The sequence below is a fragment of the Propithecus coquereli genome, unplaced genomic scaffold, assembly GCF_000956105.1.
Source record: "Propithecus coquereli isolate 6110/MARCELLA unplaced genomic scaffold, Pcoq_1.0 Scaffold20, whole genome shotgun sequence".
Taxonomy (NCBI): domain Eukaryota; kingdom Metazoa; phylum Chordata; class Mammalia; order Primates; family Indriidae; genus Propithecus; species Propithecus coquereli.
Window position 1 is genome coordinate 7,518,505 of NW_012144967.1, and position 14,031 is coordinate 7,532,535.

The following is a 14,031-nucleotide window of genomic DNA, read 5'->3' on the forward strand; positions in this document are numbered from 1 at the left end:
ATTTTTTTTTGAAGTACAAATATTTAGAGGAATGCTGACTGAAATATTTAAAAATGTGGGATTAACAAATATAGAAGATGAATACACTGGGGATAAACAGAGGACAATGAGGTAAGCATTTATCTTCACGTACAGGAGGATGATTCGCTATAGCATGTGGCGCACCGTGATGGTGTAATGTACCCGTGGCAAGAGGCTGGCTGTTCATGTCACCAAGCTTCACACCGTAGAGACAGCAGCATGGATCACATCAGGACATCACAGCACCTTCTTGTAATGAATGAATTAGAAAGTCCTGTTTACGTGTTTTGGCAGGTACTAACACTGCTACTCAATCAGTATTCTTTTGTAATTAAGGTGTCTAAAATCTGAAAACATTGCCAACACTGAATAGGCAGGTTGGGGACATTCCAGGCAAACGATTCTCTGCCACGTTTTTGTCGTAGGCTTCCTTTCCTTTGTGTGGGTGTAGAATTTCAGATTCTGGGACTCCGCAAAAACAAAGCACCGCAGCCACACTTGGTCACAAATAACACTGTTGCTGGCCTGACGCCTCCAGCATCCCACAGGTAGGAAACTTCTTCTCTGGCTCAGAAATGACACTGATGATGATTTGAATTTGATCACATTATCTGTTTAGGTCCTGGTATCTCCTTGTCCTTGTTCAGAGTCATCGTGATTTGTTTGGGGATGAGGAAGGCACCGTTCAAACAAAGACAACTCCGGTTAATGGAACGTTTTTATACTTCAGCAAGCAACTTAATTACTCCAGAGATAATTCCACTTCAGTGGGAAGGGTTCCTTATTGAGATAGGCGTCTGCCTCTTTTTGTCTTAATATCTAGTGACTAATTTCTCCTTGAATTAGATGTGAAAATCATTAAGTTTGAGAATCATCTGACTGGAGGCCCGGGAAGCCTCAGTGGGCCTCATTTGCATGAAGAACATCTTTTTTCCCTCCGCAAAGCTGATCTGCCTCTGGAAACGACAGCTTCCCCTTGTGTTCAGCTATTTTCCTCCCAGGTTCTTCCTCCCATCCCCAGTTTTATTGCGAAGACTTATATCACCCTGAAATGATCCCTTCTCAAAGGTTCAGCCTACCTTCTAAAGCTCCAGTTTGAGAAGGGCTATTAATCAGCTCGTTCCTGGAGCTACCCCAGTGTTTTAAGCTTTTTCCTTTGAATGGATTCTTAAGCCCATAAAATTATGACATTCCAAGGAGGAAGCAGCTAATGAGGTGGCCCAGGCAAACAAACTGGTGAACCAAGGCCACACCAGGCCACCCGACAGTTACATCCCACCTACTGATTTAGCCTCCAATGCTGGGAGCCGAGGGTGGGAGGTAGGCTGGGTCGTTACGCAGTCTCAACAGCTGGGGAAAGCTTTCCACTCTCATCGGGAGCCTGGTGCTGTCACCAGCAAGATTGGAAACAGTGGCAGTGGAGTAGTCTCTAGGGGAAACAGGGTTTCTACTACTAGTCTTCAAAAGACATTCCTATAGGACTGAGACTTCTTGGAAACGTGTGGGTCCTTCAGGAGGGAGAAAGGTAGGTTTGGAGAAGTCACGAGGACTGATGTCAACAGAGCATTTCCTATGTGCCAAATACTGTGCTAATGGTATATGTACCAACTCACACAATCCTCACAAGCAGCAGGATCTTGGGACTAGTAAGATTCCCTATTTATGAGAAAATCGAGGCAGAAAATGATCCTGTGGTCAGAGAAGACCAGGAGAAACTCAAGCCATGGCACCTGCCACCATAGCATGTGCTTGGAACCAGTGTGCTGTTCTGGTCTGGGTTCTGACAGGTGCTGCTCTGGGTTTGAAGATGAAACAAGCAGGCTACTCCAGGTAGTCAAAGGTGCAGCTTCATTCTTAGAAATAATATTAATAAGAAGAAATTCCCACTCAGGTTGGGGAAAATGACCAGATCTGGCACGGATCTGGGGCTTAGTCCATGTTTTTTTTGAAGGAAGAAATGTTTTTTTGAACGAAGAAAGCTAAGGGTGAGAGAGAGGTTAGGAGAAACAAAGAGGAGGAGGGATCGGAGAGCCGAAAGAGGAGTCTGCACTGCAGAAAAGCTTTTGCTGAATGAGGCTGTAGAACACAAATGGTAAGAACCTGGTCTGGGGAGCCTGGTAATGGGGATTTGGATTCTGCCTTGAAGACTCAGTAGAAGTGTGACTGGAGCATATGACTCCATCTAATGGACGGCCATAAAGATGCAAGGAGACCCGTGGATGTAAAGCATGTGGCCTGCTGTCTCTGGCACACAGGCGCCAGCTCAATAGGAATCATAATAATTGATAAAAATAGAGGTAATCCATGGCCATGGCAGGGAGGGAGCCCCCAGGCTACTTGCCATTTATCGTGTGCCCTGGGGTTGTGAGAGCACCAGCCTTACTGCGGGGATGCACCCGTGTGTGTGCTGGTGAGCAGGTGCAACAGGGAAGAGCCTGGGGCAGGGTGGACGCAGCTGTGCAGGTGGGAGCCAAGCTCCTGGAGCCTCCGCTGGAGTCAAGGCTTCTCAAGGAGATCTCCCTCCTCCAGACGACAGGCCAGAGCAGGAGGCAACTGCACCAGTCCTTAGCCCTTCCCAGGAACTGGAGGTGCCCCAGGAATTGGTCCTTGTGGGGCTCAGCATGTACTCCACTCGCCTCTCAGAGTATTTCTGCCTTTAATCTCTCCACTGAAATTGGCCTTGACTTTCTGTTCCTTTAATGACATTGCTGTCAATACACTAGTGTCAAGGATCCCAAGACAGGGAGATGAAGCCATTGCGTGCAAACGCTCAGTAATTATCACAGTGACAGCCAACGCTTGGTGGGCTCTCAGTGTTCGAGGGGGCACAGTGCTGAGGGTTTTTCATTTAACTCTCACAACGATTACAACAGCAGGTCGTCTTATCACCATTTCAGACACAAGGAAACTGAGGCTTCTCCGAGAGGCTAGAAATCTCACTTTGCCCAAGAACGCAAAGCTGAGAGGTGAAGGGGGCAGATTCCAACTCAGCCAGCCTGGATTCCAAAGTCCACACTCTAAATCTTCAGGTTTTTCATAGGGATTTGAATCAACAAAAAGTTGCTTTTCTAGCTTTGGGCAATGGTAGTATGGTAGCCAATGAGGTTTATCCAAGGCACGATTATTGCTAATGGATAAAGTTGTTTTTCTGAAAGTTGAGTGGTCATGACGGGCTTCCCAATGCATAAGACCCAGGAACAGAAGAGAACACAGAGGCAGAGGGAGCTGGAATGACATAAATGACAGTTTTCAAATCATAACTTAAAAAAAAATATGGGGAAGGAAGAAATAATGAAGATGTGGAAAAACCTTATAACAGGAGTACCAGCATGAATTCAAGATAGAGTGAACCCTGGGAAAAATAAAGCGTCACGGCATAGCACAAATGTTTAGCAGCCACTGAGCTGGTTCCCGACGTGCCCAGTGCTGGCTGCCATCACCATGATGAAGGCCCCCACTGGATGCTGTGGCCTCCCACACAAGAAACCACCAAGAGCAGGGACGGAGCAGCTCCATCATTAGAGGTGGGCCCCATGCCTGGTAAGAGCAGATGCTTAATAGATGCAAGGTGGATTAAAGACTTCAACACATAAACGAATGAATGGATCACAAAGTCTTGAAGGGTAATTGTTATAGCCTTTTAAGAAACATGAACCCAAAGGAAAGAGGACATGATGCAACCATCAGTGACATGCCACAGGTCCAAGATTCGTGGTGGAAGTGGAGACAGTAAGCTTTTATAGTTAGAGTCAATGATTCCTCACCCATGGGGCCAGGAATCCAGAATGACAGTCTCTTCTTCATGCCCACTGTCCATTCTGGAGATGTCTAAACCATTCCTTTGGGTGGGGGGGGAACATCCAGGCAGGAGAAGAGGCCCACAGTGTCTGGAAGTCATCTGGAAGCAAGCCCTTATCATGCACGTAGCGGCCCCAGCCCAGGGAGCCTCTGTCTCCAGCCTCAGGCCCACTGCACCTCATTGCTGTAGATGAGTTTTCCCCCTGACCTCTGTCCTGGGCTGTTCAGGAACTCAGGGAAGCTTCCTGGTACCTTCTCAAGGCAGGTCTGAAAGAAGTAGCTACCAGGTTTCCCTTTGCTCATCTTCTGTAGGTAAGAGGCAGAGGGTTATGCTTCTTTTGTACAGAGAAGGCTGTGGCTTCAGTGAATAAACAGAAAACCATTAGCGCCAGAAACGAGTGTTCAGAATGAAACCCAAACATTAGCGTGGTGTGGATTGGCTAGGACAACTCAGAGCCATCAATTCTCATGCAATCCCTATCAAAGTACCATCATCATTCTTTACAGATATAGGAAAAATAATTCTACGCTTTGTATGGAACCAGAGAAGACCGCATATAGCCAAAGCAATCTTAAGCAAAAAGAACAAACTGGGAGGTATCAGTCTACCAGACTTCAAGCTCTACTACAAGGCTATAGTAACCAAAACAGCATGGTACTGGCACAAGAACAGAGACACAGACCTTTGGAACAGAACTGAGAACCCAGAGATGAAACCATCCGCATATTGTCCTCTTATCTTTGACAAAGCAGACAAAAATATACACTGGGGAAAAGAGTCTCTTTTCAATAAATGGTGCTGGGAAAACTGGATAACTACAATTCTATTGATTCTTTCAAGATCACCAACTCTTTACAACCCCACCAAGAAGCCTCAAGAGGAAAAAAGTCATCTAGCTACTCATCTCAGCACAGCCTATCCAGCTCCCCATTAGCCAGTTTGAAGCAAGAACCATGATTTCTTTATCCACTCATCCATTGGTGGACACTTAAATTGATTCCAAATCTTGGCTGTTGTGAACAGCACTGCCATAAACGTGGGAGTGTTGGTATCTTTTCAATATACTGATTTCCCCTTCTTTAGATATATACCCAGCAGTGGGATTGCTGGGTCATAGGGTAGTTTTATTTTCAGTTTTTTTGAGAAACCTCCACACTGTTCTCCACAGTGACTGCACTGATTTACATTCCCACAATTAATTAAAAATAAAATAAAAAATGAGGGGGAAAAGCACCATTAAAGGCACTAAAATAAAGCAAGAACCAAATGTCTGCAGAGGCACGGTTGGTGAGCTTCCGGCAAGCTGCAGCTCCAAACTGGTGTCACCCCAGTCACTTCCCTCCCTCCAGAGCGCGAGGTCGAAACAGCGCAGGCTGGTCGCAGGACCGCAGAGATGAAGAAGGGAGCCAGGAAGCAGCAATCTCTTATTTAGATCCAATATTGTGCCTTCCCATGTCAGAGGCAGCAGAAAGAAATAGACTAAGGGAATAGAGAGTCTTTTGTAAGCAAATGGCCACATTCACTACTCCTCGGAGGCCCCCAAGAACCTTCTCTGGGAGAACAGTGCCCCACCTCAGTGGCGCAGGGCTGGCGGCACTTAGCATTCATGAAAATTCTAACACTGTGAGAATTCACTGCTGGGAAATCTGGAAGAGAAATAGTAATGTGTAGAGGGGAAATAGTGGAGTCCAACAGCTGGGTTGATGTAAATGCCCATCTTGAAGGCTAGGGTTCCTAACGCTGTTTCCTGAAGCCTTGGGTTTACAGCAGGCCTTCAACGTGCTAATGTCACTGGTGAATCTCCAAGAGGGGCACAGGGTGTCCCAAGCTTATTCGGTGAGTGAGGCCGCTGCTGTGTCAACTTAGGTACGACTGCAGGAGGACCTGCTAGCTCCAGGTGGAGACCACTCAAAGAACTCCCACTGCCTCTAGAATTCATTTGTAATTGGGAGTTTCACTTAGAAACATCTGGGGGTTGTGAAGACATCCAGATGCTTGGACCCTCCACCCCTACCCCCAGAATCAGAATTTCTGGGGTGTGACCCACACATAAGGGTGTTTCAAGGAACTCCACAGGTGAAGCTGACTCAACCCCTCCAGCCAGGAAACAATGGCTCATACAATAAAGTCCAGACACTTTAGAAGGGCAATGCCAAGGTTTTCAATAATTCATTCATGATTTTGCCAAAGCCTTAACGGGCAGCTTCAGATAGCAGGAACTCTGCTGGTGCAGGAGCTGCCCCCTGTCTCCCTCTACCGTGACCTTTCCTAAATCCTGTGCTTCGACACCAGCTGTCTGCGCCTAGCCACATCTCGGGCGTTCCTGTCCACGTGTGTCTGCTCACACCTGCCTCCCATCACGAAGCCCTTTTCTCTCCATCCACGGGGCTTCTGCTTATCCTTCCAGATCGGGCTGAAATGCTATAATCTCCAGACTTGTGTCTTCGAGTTCTCCCTCTGTGGTCCTCAGCACATTCCTTCCAACCTCCTGTGGGGCCTCTCCACCTTCCACCCTGTATTCTGGCAGCATTCACCAAGTGGCCAGAGAGTTAACGTGAATAAAAGAGTTCTGTAGTCACACATGTCTGAGAAATGTGGAGTAAAACAAAGTCAGCCAGCTTTCCTGGGAGCTGACCTTCTCAGAGCCGGTAATACGCCAACGTAAAGCAGGTGTCTCCGAGAGGGTCACACAGTATATACAGTTTCCCAAACTTGTGCACATGTAACCACACCCCCTACCCTTTGCTATTGTTGTTGATTTGTTTTTCCAAGAGCATCTTAAGAGGATTCCAGTTCCAAGGAACGCCCTTTGGGAAATGGTGCCTTCTAACATTCCCTTCATTCTTTCATTGGACAAAGTCTTTGGGACAAAGTCTTTGGGAGTGCCGACTTGCTGGGCCTCGTGCTAGGGGCCCTCACATGTGTTTATCTTGCTTGCTTTGCTGAAATAACCTGAGAAGCACAGCGCTAGCTTATCCAAGTGTCTGTTCCCGCAGGCCCCCCCAGCACTGGTAAGAACATAATCAAGCCACTGACCAGTCTAGTCCTCGGGGATGTATGAAAAGAACTGTGACACAAATAACCGCAGCCTGGCACAAGATTCCAAGTGTTTGGGAGGGCAGGAGGTTCCCTTCACCACGGAATCAAGAAAGAAGATTTTAATGGGAAATCCGTGCAAGGAGAGAAGAGTACTGAAGACATGATAAAAAACAGCCCTTAGCTGCACAACAAGGACAGTCAGACCACCAGGCTCCTCACAATAGCATTATGCTGGCAGGCACAGGGCCCTGATTAAGAACAGTGCAGCCCAAACCGACTGCTAAATGGTGAAGGACGGAGGCGGCCCAGAGACGCAGAAGCCAGAGGTGTGAGCTGGGTCCTGCAGCCAGGCAAACCTACGGCTCCTGCCGGACCGTGGGAAGCACAGTAGTAAGGGGATGAATGTGGCCCCTGCCCATGACCCAAAACACCTGTCAGAAGATGGGTAAGTAGCAACACCAGGCCCAAAGTCACTCGGGCATGTCGGCCTCAGCAATGGGGCTGGCAGACCCTCCTAGCTTCAGCGGTCAGGGTGCCAGGAACAGACCCTCCGTCCCACAGGTGGATCACTGGTGGTCTAGCAGTAGCAGCCAGGACATGTGATGCTCTCACCAAGCCTATATCTATGGATGGGTCAAACACAGGCCTAAACGTTGGGTGGGAAGCCGGAGAAGGGGAGCTTTACGAAAAGCAGCAAACTGCACTGGGCTTGGCAATGCATGTCCAGTGATCTGTTTATTCCTCCACTTATCGAATAGCAGGTATTAAGCACCTGCTATGTACCAGGACACGCACAGAAACGGAAGCTGTCCCCACCCTCCTGGAGCTTACAGAGTAAGTGAATAATCACACATATAAAGTAAAATTACGACGTGGAAGGGGTACATCAGGAGGTCAGGAAAACCAACGTAAGGAATGACATGTGAGCCGACGTCAGAAGATGGGATGCGGATTCCAATGGAGGGAACTCTAAGTGCAAAGTCCCAGGAGGAAGCGGGCCTGGGGAACAGAGGGGAATAAAAGAAGGTGGATGAGGCGGCTGTGGAAGGAACAAAGGCAGGAGTGGCGTGAGAATGGGCTGGAAGAACTTGGATGCCATGGAAGGACTTTGCCTCCATCCCTTAAAGCGGGAGGTGGCAACATGATCAGAAGTGTTCGGAAAAGATCACAGTGTGGACAACAGCGCGGAGGGGCCAGGGCACGCTGGAGTGTGGGAGAGACCGAGAGCAGGCTGGAGAGAGATTTAGGTGGTCAAATCGGCTCAACGCAGTGATGGACTGCATTGGGCAGGGTGGGATGCACCCAGGACCCAGGCACATTTCAGCTCCTCCCAAGGTGAAGCCCTCTAGAGCTGGGGCTCTGAAAGGCCTCTTCTGGAGAGGGCACATGCTGAGCAGAAAGGACGTAAGCTTCTCAGACATAGGAAGGGCTTCTGCTGTCACATGGACCCCAAGGTGATTCCGTTTTCCCTCAGTTCGTTCTTCAACCATTTAAGGAATCCTTCACCACTGCTTCCCAGTGTGGGAAACGCTGGAAAGAGCATCAGATTTGGAGTCTGGAGACCTGGGTGCGCCACCAGGTGCGGGAACCTGGGTACCTGTTTTACCAACCCCCACCCTCTGCCACCTCCCCCACCCCTGCCAGCTCCGATGTCCTGATCCCCGATTAGTGGCACAGAGATTAGCAACATCATCCATCCCGTCAGTCAACTGTGGGGGCCAAACGGGAGGCCCATGCAAGAGTTCTGGAAATCACAAATCATCCCCTAGATTTTTAAGGTTTTTAAGACTAGGTTTTAAAGACTTTGAGCCTGAGGCCCCAGCTCCACCTGCTCAGCTGTCACCTGCTGTCACTAGGCTCTGCTGTCTTTTTTGGGATAGGAAGAGACCACTTGGCAGTCAGTGCGAAGCGCTCGGAGACAAGAGTGCTCAGCTTTTGATTGCCCTGCTCTTTCAGTGATCAAAGGCAGGGCTCTCCCTTCGGGTTTCAAACCTCTGGTGCGCTTACATTTGTCCCAACTAGAACACCTGGCAGAGGGTCAGGAAGGGCCAATGCTTGCAGGCAGTCGGTTCTTCCCTCCCTCTCAGGCTGTAGCCTTGTCTGGAAGACCCATCTTTTGGGGGTACAGCTAGAGATTTAGTACATTTTGCCCTTAGCACCTGCTGATGCCTGTTATTTATTTTTTTGAGACAGAGTCTTGTTTTTTCATCCTTGGTAGAGTGCAGTGGCATCATCATAGCTCTCTGCAACCTTAAACTCCTGGGCTCAAGTGATGCTCCTGCCTCAGCCTCCTGAGTAGCTGGGATTACAGGCACACACCACCATGCCTGGCTAATTTTTCTATTTTTAGTAGAGACAGGTTCTTGCTCTTGCTCAGGCTGGTCTTGAACTCCTGATCTCAAGTGATCCTCCTCCCTTGGCCTCCTAGAGTGCTAGGATTACAGGCGTGAGCCACTGTGCCCGGCCCAGATGCCACTTATTCTTTAAGAGAGCATCTGTTTATTGTCAGAAATGGCAGTATAATGTCATGTTCAGAAAGACAGACATTGGGGCCTTCACCGAGGTTCGAATGTCTTTTCTCTCCATCTCTAAGCTTCGATTTCCTTATCTGTAAAATGGTACCAATGCTTCACAAAGCTGGGGGATTAAATATGATAATGCCCTGAAAACAAATATTAATTACTGGTATGTGTATGTGGGCACAGTGCATATGTGTATGTGTGAGCACACACATGTACACATGCATGCATACTGGCAAGAAAGTGTTCATTTGTTACTTCTTTCATTCAACCAGCGTCACCTATGTGCCAGGCACTGTGCTCTGCATGGGAAATGAACACACAAATGAGAACTCCATCCCTGGAGAACCCACAATCTTTGGGCAGACGCAGACAAGCAGACAGACCACCATGGCAATGCAGTAACCGGTGCTTTGCAGAGGTTATGTGGGGGACAGAGGAATGCAGCTAATTCAGCACTGGGCACGTGGGGGCATGCACAGAGGGGTTGTGGAGGGTGCTTCCTGGGGAGGTTGAGGACAGTGTTCAGCCTGGAAATGAACTGAGGGAGGACGGGTGTTCCGGGGAGAAATGGCAGCAAAGAGGAGAGTGCTTGGTGCATTCCAGAGACCATACAGAGCTTGAGAAGGCAGATGGACATGTGGCTGCAGAGGGGACCTGGGACCTGGCCATCAAGTCCTCTCAGGACCAGTGACACTGGAGACAACTTACAATGGAACACGAAACCACGGGTGTGAGATTTAACACACCAGCTGAAGATAATACTGTGCGTTTGTTACAGTCCCCTGAACTCCTTCCTCCCTCCAGGCACAGCCTTTCATGAGCCATTCTGCAAACTCTGAGCATCTACTAGATTGAGGAGGCCACGGCAGGTACAGTGCCCACCCACACACGGCTTACCACGCAGGAAACGGGAGGAGAGGACAGCGCTAGACACAAGAGGATGGACAGGGGGTGTGTCCTGAGAAACGGGTTGTCCACAGAGCAAGATCAGGGAGGTGGGCATCAGAGAAGGGCTTAAAGGGAAAGTTATTGGTGGTACAGCTGAGATGCAAACATGTACCTTGGCTGGGCAGGCTCCCACCTGGGGGAGATGCTGGAGTTTAGCAAACCCATGCATTTATTCTTTTGCTTTGCAAAACAGTTATGTGACAGTCACTACAAGATGAGGACTTGCAGGCTGTTTTGGAACAAGATTCTGGGCTTTCCATCCCGCAACTGGTAAGGGTTGCAAACCCAACTGATGGCCAACTGTCAGAAATAGATCTCTGAAGCCCGCTGTTTTGGGGGAGTGCCCTGAAAAGTGAACCACAGGCCCAAGTTTCTATCACCAAAGCTTGGTTTCCTCATATATTAGAATAAATGGGAACAGTCAGTGACACTGACTTTACGCAGCTGCTGTAAAGATGAAACCAGGCTGGGTGTAGCAGCTCACATATGTAATCCCAGCACTGTCAGAGGCTGGGGCAGGAGGATCGCTTGAGACCAGGAGTTTGAGACCAGCCTGGGCAACATAGCAAGACCCAGTCTCTACAAAAAAATTAAAAAATCAGTGGGGTATGGTGATATGCACTGCTAGTCCCAGCTACTCGGACGGCTGATGCCCAGGCGTTCGAGGTTGCATTTAACTATGATTGTGCCACTGCACACCAGCCTGGGCAACAGAGCAAAACCCTGTCTCTTAAAAAAAAGATTAAACCAGCCAACCGCATGTTAAAAGCTGAGAGGAGTTACATGATGTGGCAAAGGCTGTATGAAGAAGTAGCCGAGCTGGATTTTAACCCTGGTGGACCTGCCTCAAAGCAGGCAGCCCCATGCTGTCCCAGGAGTGTGTGAAGACTGTCTTGGTCCCAGCGGGGAGGGGGCTGGAGAGGCTGCTCTTATGTAATGCCAGCTCTTCTCAGGGGCCTTTACTCTCTGCAGAGCATGGCAGGGGACACAGATTGATGGCCAAAGAAGAAACTCATTTGTAAGCTCAAGCGAAACAAGTCAGAAATTGCAACACATAGGCGTTGAGGAGCAACGCTAATTCCTCTTATATGTGTGACGCTGTTCAGCTTATTTGCACCCATGAATGTGTAGCACGCGGCGTGTGTAGCACACTGCATGTGCAGCCTGGGCTTTCCAGGCTGGAAACCGGATGAAGAGTTTGGGAATGTCAGGTAGTACGGCGTGGTGTTTTTGGTGGGAATGTCCACATGGCAAAAACGTTTGTCTCAGGCAGAGAAATAAAGCACGTGTACCACTGTGGCCCCACTTCACGCACTGGCACGTGTGAAACTGACTGGCATAACAGCTCACCTCACTGTATTCTGGCTCCCGGGGAGCTTCTAGAAACACTGCCTTTCTTTTCCTGCTGGGGCATCCTTTAGGTCCATTAGTGGACCAATGGCCTCTGGGAATTGCTAATTCTACATTAAAAATCATTAACTAGCAGAAGCAAAGCCCATGTGTATACAGATCACAACTTGTGGTCAATATGGCCTAGCAGGTCCCAGACCCAGCTGCCCAACTGTGCACCTGTCAGCTCAGCTGCCGCTGAGCCGGCACCTGCTCACCTTGTCATTGATTTGACCTTGCCTACTGTATGCCTCCACTGGTAGAATACAAGCTCCAGAACATAAGCTGCCTTAGTCACAGCTGCGCCCCAGCGCCTTAGCAGGGTCTCGGTGACTACTCACTGAACGGAACAAATGAGTCAATGAGCGACTGAATCCCAACCCAAGAATTCCGAAGCCATGACAGAGCTCACGACAAGACTCAGCTCAGCTCTGCCTCTGACCCTGACTCACGGCGGGGAGGGGTGGGCTCTTCCCTGCCTGTCTGTTACATTTCTGTAATCACCGTGCTGCTTGTTGTTGCAGTTCTGACCACGCTGGCTGTCTCTGCTGACCTGTGGGCTGGTCTTATACTGGACAGTGAGTTCTTTGACAGCCCAGTTGTATCTTTTTCATCTTTCTATCCCCAGATATAAAAGGTGAGAGATTATTGGCGCAGCTCTTGCAATCAGAGCCCTAGGAAGATAGGGCTACAATCCTGAAACAGGGAGAGACCTGGGAGGGCTGCCGTCACCCAGCCCCAGGGTGTCCTCCGAAAGGCCCACTCTCGTGCCAGCCCAATTTATTCCTGTGGGGCTGGTCACTGGAACACTTTCTGTGGTTGGCTGTGCCATCGGAGTAGCAGCGGGCATCCCCCTCCTGCCTGCCAGGGGGTCCTGCAAGGGAGGCTGTTTCTGGGGCCTCCATTATTCAGCACACACATATGGAGGGGTCCACGCCAAGGCAACCTCAGAGGACACGATCGGGGTAGCCTTCTCAACTACCAACACGTTCTGGAAACTCACAGCGATGAATTTTAAGATCCTCTACGGACACTTCCAGATTACAGCGTTGGTAGAATCCACCCCGGAACACGGGTCAGACATGACATTAGGTTATTAGTCTCTTTTCAGAAATAGCGCTAGCTCTGTCGATTCCTCATGACTCGCAGGTACGATTAACAGTCTTCTGTGGCAGTACCTTCATTCTCACGGCGGCACTGTCAGTGAGGAATTGCGTTATTACGATTTTACACTCGCGGAAACGCGTGGGGAGAAGTTAATGACCGCGGAGCTGGCGGGGAGCGGAACGGCGATCTGAATGCGGGGCAGCCCGAGGTTCCCTCCGTGAATCTCGAGCATCTCCACAGAAGGTGCATCTCACTATACAGAAGCTCAGTGAAGAGACTGTCACTGTTAGGAGATGTCTAAGTCGGGCTCGGGAAGACGGACTGTGCCGCCGCCGCTGAGGGGGGCCCGGCTGAGTGCCCAGGTCCTGCAGAGAGGTGACTGGCTGTCCGCCTTCCCCATCCCAGCTTCCCTGGGAAGTAGAGCTCCTGCCTGCCTACGCCAGCCTGCTCATGGCCAAAGCCCAGCAGGTGTTTCGGGGGACCGAGCAAGGACGTGTGGCTCGCCTGGTAAACGCTGAGCAGCGTCTGTGGCTGCCGGCCAAGGTCAGCTGTCCTGTTGCTTTCCTTGCTTTTAAGGAAAACATGGAAACAGCTCAGGGGTGCGGTGGGGTGAGGTGGGCTTCTCGTTCTCATTCTGCATCATCGTGATGCTCACCATTTGGTCGGAAAAGCTGCATTTTTTTCCTTTTAAAAAAAATGACAGCAAGAGCTTTGCTGCATTCTAAAGTGGGACTGTGTTATTAAGACTGGGTTAATATTTCTTTCTGGAGGAACCCATCTCTCCTCTTTAGTGGAGGCAATGGAAGGACAGAGTGAATCTAAGGAAATGCATTTTGGAGGCGGCTTTTTAAAGAATGCCTGTGTCAGGCAAAGGAAGCCAACTTCGCAAGTCCTTTACTGCTTTAAGGAGCTCCTAAGTGGCCTGAAAGAGTTCAAAAGAGTTCCACGGAATGTTTAGCGTGCTCCCTCCTTTCACAGTCTTCCTTCTACCAGCATTTATACTTATTGTGTACCAGGCCCTATATTAGCCCTTCAATAAATGGAAGCACTTTTTACTTTGTTTTTTACTAACCAGGTCAAGTCATTCACATTTCAAGAGTAAGTTAAGCACTGGGCTGGCTGGTGGTGGCAAATCATGCAAAACAAATATCATTCTGCCTCTGCTTGAGGCCCCCAGCCCTGAGGGCCACCCCTGCCCTCATCGCT

At 49.4% G+C, this 14,031-nt stretch overlaps 1 protein-coding gene across 1 annotated transcript in view; it reads right to left on the bottom strand.

Moving 5' to 3' along the window:
* SLCO3A1 (solute carrier organic anion transporter family, member 3A1) overlaps positions 1–14,031 on the bottom strand; it is a 335,490-nt gene that overhangs the window by 54,888 nt on the left and 266,571 nt on the right. The window lies entirely within an intron of this gene.